Consider the following 7,821-nt stretch of genomic DNA (forward strand, 5'->3'; position numbering starts at 1 on the left):
TACCACGTTGTTCTTTTATTGTGTCGGGAAAAAAAGCGAATCATAATCACAGAGTTTCGCCAGAAATCACCAAGAAATCCGCCAAGCTTAAAATCCTTTCGTCATGTCATTTGATAATAATAAAAATAAATCTTTATTTGTGAAACCATTAAAAAATTTTGTAAAGTCAATAAAATTTTAAATCCCATGGACGTAAAAGATTTCTTTTGCAGTGTTTTCCATAATAGGTGACGTAACCACTGACACTGTAAATTAAAAATACTGTAGTATATATACATATAATTTAAAAGGCATAATTACTTGAAAAAAAAATCGAATTTAACATAATTACTGATAAACTATGAACACACTTTCAAAAATTATAAACTCTGAAAAATAATAAAGAAAAGAAATTTCCGTTTGAAGTAAATTTTTAATTAACCTTTTAACAGCCTTGGGGACATCGGCTTCATTAATTAGAAAAAAATTGTGTTTTTTTTCAAGAAATCATTCGGTTTTCCCCCAAATGTGTGAGATTCCAAACTTAATTTACAAAACAAAATTTTTATTCACATCAGCACTTACGTAATAAATTTATTTTGTTTAAAATCTTTTTTTTTTAATTTTTAAGAATACTATTTTCAAGGGGGAATTTTTTTTTTTCAATTTTAATATTGTTTCTATGTACACTGTGTCCCATAAATGTGTAAATAATGTAAAAAAATCTCAAAACGTGGAATTTTCATTTAATGTATTTTGCGAAAAAGTTATTCTCGCGTGTTGTCGTTTTTTTCACATAAAAAAAACTTTTGGGTCGATAGAGGTCGCTGCACGAAATCATGTCACTGGAAATACGCAAATAAGTCCTATAAAATTCAATTCGACCTGTAAAAAATTAATTATATAACTTACTCCCTTATTTAGCTAGTAATTTAGGGCGCGGTATAGCCCAGGTCGATAAGATACTCCGCCAAAGTACCAAAGGACGTTTAGAGGTGTCGCGAGTTTGATGCAAGGTTCATCCTTGTCAGAAATTTTCCTGACACAGGGGTATAACAGATTCGGCGACATGACCGCAGGAAAAGATTGCTACCGCAGGGAATCCCACACAGAGGGGTTAGTGCACCAACCTCTTGGTGAGTATTAAAAAAAAAAGGCTGCCGTTAGGAATGGGCAATAAATTGTAGGTCCCCGTCTAATTAACCCTGGTTTGCAGAAAATGACCGTGGTTCGACAAAAATGATCAAAATTACCCAGTAATTTAAAGTATTGATAATTGGGTTTGGTTTTTGTTCGATAGCCCACTGAAAAAGATGGATATCCGAAAAATGTACAATATAGAAAGAAAGAAAATCAAATTCTCTCAATCCCATGTGTGCTCGTAATCGAGAGGTTGTGCCCTATATACAGTGGAACCCCGTTTATACGTCTTTTAGTTTAGGACTTTCACATTTATATGACATTGAGCTTCAGGTAAGATTCATTTCTATACATTTTAATGTTGAAATATTTTATGTATTCGACGTAAAATCTCATTTATTCGACGTTTTCACTTCGACTCGAACCTTTGGAAAAAGGCATCATTTCCGAGAATCGCCGCCACGCAATTTTTGTAGACTGCACAAAATTACATCGCTGAAATAGTTTTTATCACATATTGTCTGCACAAAAGCTATAAGGTTGTTGACAGACACGATAATAAGCCAGAGCCGTCTAAACAGTGTCATGGACCCCCGGGCAAAAGTCTTGCGGTACATCAAGTGGATGTCTAATCGGCCACGTCTACAGGATCCCCCTATTTTAAATGTGCACAGCATTCGCGTGTATGGTTTTAATCGAAACGGTTTGAGCTCAGATCTGGGGGTCTCAGTAAACCCTCCTCCTCAAAACCCGGCACCAACTGGCACAGTGACTAGAAGACGCTAGCCCGTGATACCATTGCCACGACGATGTTAAGTGCAAGTGGCTGAGCAACTGGCCTCCAATGATGCGAGAGATATTCGAGAACTCAAAGGGCTCTCTACTCAACCGGCCAGGAGGTCAAGAAACTCGGTACCTCCCTGATCCGCAGAGCTGAGCCCACCTAACGGGAAGGACAATGAACCACCAAAAACATCAAATGAAAACACTGGGAAATCCCCCCCCCCCCACAAAGCTGCCTAACCATGTTAATCTCCAAGCCCAAGAAACTTGTTATACTTATTTGAGTCTAGGTTAGTCCTCAAACAGAGGCCTTTCCTCGGAGCTTCTAACGAATTGGTACATGTAGCAATGTGCGTGTCCATGTTGTGAACTTAATGTGAAGCTTGTTTCTGTGTAGTGCTTGTTATAGTGCAGCCATCTGCCTCCTATTTTTCGAACTATGAGTGAAATGTAATAATTGAAGATTTTACTGTTGTAGACCTGTTGCTTTCTGTGGCGAGACTTTTTAACGGGGAGATCGGCTTGCATTCACGCCTCTTTTTTACTACCACTTCCCACCAATTTACTACCGATACGATTTGGGTCAGAAATGAAGCCCCCCCCCCTACCGGTGGTTGCCTCAGTTTCGTTAGCGAAAGGGCTTGTTATCTATGTTGTTCCCGAGATCTAACCCGTGGACCTACGGTAGCCTTCATAGTGATATAGCCGAGCACCTTACCACTTATTTTCTTCTTTTCTTTCAAACCGAGCACAACTCAGTTCTATCGCCATCTGTGGGAAATTTACTACCTGGTGAGTTGAGCAGGAAGTGTAAGTGTGTGTATACCTAACAGTTTGACAGCGTATCTAGAGTTGTGTTTGATTTTTCAATGCTGCCATCCATATTTCAGAAGGGAAGTGAGTCAAGTGTAATGATTGAATTGCATTTGTACCTGTTTGTAGGTCTGTGGCGAGACTTTTTAAAGGAGACATCAGTTCGCATCTTGAAGTTGGGAACCACAGAAAAACCAACTTCAGCCGACCACCACTATGGCGGCGTTGAGGTTCGAACCCGGGACGTCGCGATGTGAGTCCGCCACTATGACCACTTAACCACCACAGCAGCGGCATCGTACCACTGCATCACTCGGGTGCTTCCAAAAAATAATAGCATTTCTGAACACTTCTTTGGCTGATTACAGTGCAACCACGATACAACGATATCTGCGAACCAAGAAAAAAATATCGTTTAGACTGGTTATATATATATATCGTTATATATCGAGAGATAGCATTATCGTCAGTCACCACCAGATTTATGTTGTTGTTGGAATCTCTTCTGAATGGGTGGTAATACCATAAAAAGGCATTTATAGGTATTTATTCACCTCAAAAAGGTGATTAAATGAGGAATAAAATTCAGTTAGTAGTTACATACCCCGTAAAGTAGTTTTCTGCACAGCGCTATTGTGTATAACACAGAAAAAATCTTCATTGCAACTTCATTAACACTTTCGGAGGGTGGGGATATATTATAAAAATATACCGATATTATTAAACACCCTCGAGAGACCAAACATTGATGAGGAATTTAAAAATATATCGAAGGTGATTTTGCACGAAACATAAAATACATCGTTGTAGAGCGGATTTTAAATATCCTCAAAAAATATCGTTATAAAAGGGATATCGAGTATCGTTGTTGCCAGGTTTCACAGTATAGGATATTTATGAAAATTACCGATGATTTTTCAACAGAATAGAATGTGTAAAGAATCTATTCTTATTACCATTTTTTTATTATTACCATAAATGATTTACAAAGTTTATACGAATCGGAACTCATTAGTTTTTGTTTATGTTATTTAGGGCATTTATCGAATTGTGGCTGATGATTGGAAATGCTATGAAGGTATTGGATTGCTCAGAAAGATTTTGAGAGAAAGAAAATGTTTGAGATTTTTTTCATTTACACAAAAAAAGTACACTCAATATTTTCCCCACAATTTTAAGCTACTTTTACGGATATTTTCAAAATTCCGTTCTTGTAGGATTACTACATAGTTCGGAAGCAAAAAATTTCTGCTGTATGCCTTATGACATCATCATTTCACTTAAAAAAACAATGAAAGTGATTTTAAGCGAAACAAAACACGTTGTAACTGTTGCTAAATCTCCTGAAAAAATATCGTTGTGCAGGGATTTATCGTATTAAAGGAAGGATATCGTTGCATCAAGAGGAGTTCAACTCTAGACTACAAGCAATTCCAAACAAGATTTGGAAGAATACCGTTATAGTGGATTTATCGTTATATGGAGTATCGTTGTAGTGGGATTTATCGTTATATCGAGTATCGTTGTAGTGAGATTTGTCGTTATATCGGGTATCGTTGTAGTGGGATTTGTCGTTACATCGAGTATCGTTATAGTGGAATTTATCGTTAGATCGAGTATCGTGGTAGTGGGATTTGTCGTTATATCGAGTATCGTTGTAGTGGGTTTTATCGTAATATCGAGCATCGTTGTAGTGGTATTTACCGTTATATCGAGTATCGTTGTAAAGAGGTTTCACTGAAATTTCATGCTTTTTACGAGGACTTAAAGAAGGGAAGCTCTGTTTATACAAGCAAATTCTTTGGAGGCTTCGTGCAAATTTTCTTGCTGTCCCATTATCAGAGAATGGGTACATGCAACAAGTGCTTCCGAAATCTCTCCGCTCAAGGACGTCTCAAGGGAGCTAATCATAAAACTTTTATCAGTCGAATATAAACACTAGAGTTTTAAGTGTCATTTAAAGCACCACGTCTTCATTTTGGCCCTCCTTACTGCAAACAGTCATTATCAGTCTTCCTCAAATAAAGGAGAAAACAAACAGGTATACAAACGCATTCATGTTTCCCCCATCTACTATACATATTGTCTCTCTCGTAACGCATTCAATCAAATGTTGAAGCGGCTCGTTGCAAAGTGTTACCAGGATTTTTGTTCTTCCACACGAAATTTTACGAGTAACTGCTTAAACGAGCAAATGTTACGTTTTTTCCGTTTCTCGTATTTACCGAAATTTACCGAGTCCAACCGTATACAAGAACTATAATAAGCCAGGGCGTTTCATAAAGTGTGTCCGAAGGAAACAAAAACACTATAGTCAATTCTAAAGTTAAAGTAAGATATAAAAATTGTCAGTGAAAAGAAAATGGATTTGTGATAGAGATAGACCATAGTGCGTGAAATAAGGAAGGGCAGGGTCGTGTCTCCAGTGGTGTAGATATGCTAGCCCGGTTTGCAAGAGGCCTTGGGTTTGAGTCCCGGTGGAGACCAGATGACTTATCTTGCCGAGTTCATCCCGGCTTAATATCCAGAAAATATCTGTTTCCTTGACTTGTAATAGTTTTACTCTCGCAAATTGATGATTATGGGAAATACGATCGGCCCCCAATCAAAAAAAAAAATCTTAATTATTTAAATTTGCGCCTCTCTTTTTAACACCAAAAGAAAATTATAAAATAACGTTTGCATGAAAATTCGCTGAGATACCAATTGTTTGAGATATTTGTGCCACTTTTACGTGCTAAATCGATTCCGAAACAATATGGAGATAGTCGTAAGAAAATGGGCAAAAAAATCAAACATTTCAAAAACTAATATCTCGACGAATTCGCATTCAAGTAATACATGAAAAAATTATTTTATACTGTACTTGAAAGTACTTGAAAAAGGAAAAAATTACAGAGAGAGGCATAAGTTTTTCTAATTGGCTTTTTCAATATGTATATGTATATAAAAAATTAGAAAATTATCATTTTCAGAGTGTGAAATCACTACTGCTCAATTTCCCTTGCTCTACTGATATTTTGATATGTTTTCCCTACCTTACTTCAAATGTGGAATCAATAGTAAAATTGTTATTCCTTTCAGACACTGTTCATCAAACACCCTGTATATATTCATAAAAAATATAGACCTTCATGCCATGAAGTCAAGTTGACTAGTTTTCTCGCCAAGGCCGTTAATTCCTGTTAAAACAAGCATGTCATAGCTCCGATAGTAATAATAAGTAAAAATAAACCCTTCTAGGAAAAGAAATTGTTTCATTTATTACCGAAACGATCACATTACTTATTATTTTTTCCCATCTACTTATTGGTACATGACATGTCGGCATTTTGAAGATGATGAAACAACCGTCCACATAAAAGCAATGATCATCGTCATTCCTCTTTTTCTTTTTTTTTAAACTTTATTACTACTGAATGTGATGGAGTAACCTTTTAAGTACGTCACAGGTTCTTTCACTTTGATGATGCAATTTCTACAACTGTACATCTCATTTAAACGAAATTTTGAATAAAAGACCGCTTCAGAATGTAAATTAAATTGAAATAATGAGGCTCTCTTGAGAGTTCTTAGTTCCTCCACCTCTTATTACGGACTCAACTGAATAATAATAATTATGTCTTTTTTGGAAACGTTTAAAGTCAATGATGAAAATAATGTTTATTTAAAAAAAGAATCATAATGTAAGCCTTTAATAGAGTTTTATAGTTATTATTTTAATTTAAACAGTAAAAGTAATTAGATAGTTTGAAAAATTACGGAAAATTTAATTTTAGGTACGCCTATAATGTATGCCATTCCCTTAAAAGAATAATTCACCCAATTGAAAGTTTCTCAGTGAAAGTTGGAAAATGATGTATTTTAATAGTTAATACGAAACTCTTTTATAGAAAATGAAACATCGAAGGAAAAGATTATATTTGAAGGAATTAAAAAAAATTAAAATGTCAAATTTTTCTGCAATATGAAATGACTTCTCACTATTTGAAATTTTCGAAAGAAAAACTTTGTTATCAATGGCAAAATATTTTATTGATGCCATGACATTTTTGAAATGAAAACGGAGAAAATTGTTGTACAATAATATTATTTGAAAAAATATTACATTTAATGTGAAAAGCATTTTTTGCAAAATCAATTAGACAAAACAGTCTGTTGGTAAAAACGTTCTTCAAAATTCTTCTTATTATTATTATTTCTTTGCCTCTTCATGAATTTCATCATCGCGTCAGTTGATTATAACAAAAAAAGTAAATATCCTTATAATCATAAAAACATCCTGTATAACCAACAACGCCAATTGGCTTGATTATACAACGAATATTGTTCTACACGTCTCAAAAAAATTTATTTCCACACGATAATTTTTTTTCTTCTTCACCGATTTGTTAATCCTAAAAGTGATATTCTTCCGACTCATGGCCATGAAAAGATTTGATGACAATAAACACTCGAACTACAATGAAGAGAGAGTGAGTGTCAAAGAGAATGAATATCTGCATAAAAATTTGCGTGAAAAGAAATTTCATAAGAAAAGTACATTCATTAGTTTTAATTTCGCCATCTTGTTGTCATTCAAGTGACTCCCAGTGAGGAAATGAAAGTATCAAAGAGAGCTGAAAAGAAAAGAAAAATATTTATTTTTTTATTTCAACTCGGAGGGGCTCATTATGATGCATGAAGATTAAATCCACGTGCTTGTGAAACTTCAAATTTCTTATTCAAGGTGTGAAAAGAAAAAATGCTTTTATATGATGGCGATACAATATAGTCTCTCTCATTATACTGGCATCTGAATGGGTTATTGAAAAAACAAAAGAATACAATCTTTTGTCAAGAGTAGTAATGTCGTCGTCCACGGGTGTTTATTTTTAACTAGTTATTGCTGCGCAAGAGGCATCAAAATGTTTAATCCCCCCTCCCCTCGGAATGAGGACTGTCAGCTGCTGGGGCTTAAAATACACTCAATCTCTTCCATCTCGTTTAAACCATGATAGATGTTCTTCCAACATCGCGATCGAGATAACACCCGAGGAAAAGCACTCAAATTATTCGAGGAGACAATGATTTTTCTCGAGCGGAACTCCAAGCGCTTTGATTTTT

The sequence above is a fragment of the Pholcus phalangioides genome, unplaced genomic scaffold (assembly GCF_987345545.1).
Source record: "Pholcus phalangioides strain wild (caught in Gottingen) unplaced genomic scaffold, Ppha-v1.0 ptg000001l_1, whole genome shotgun sequence".
Classification (NCBI taxonomy): domain Eukaryota; kingdom Metazoa; phylum Arthropoda; class Arachnida; order Araneae; family Pholcidae; genus Pholcus; species Pholcus phalangioides.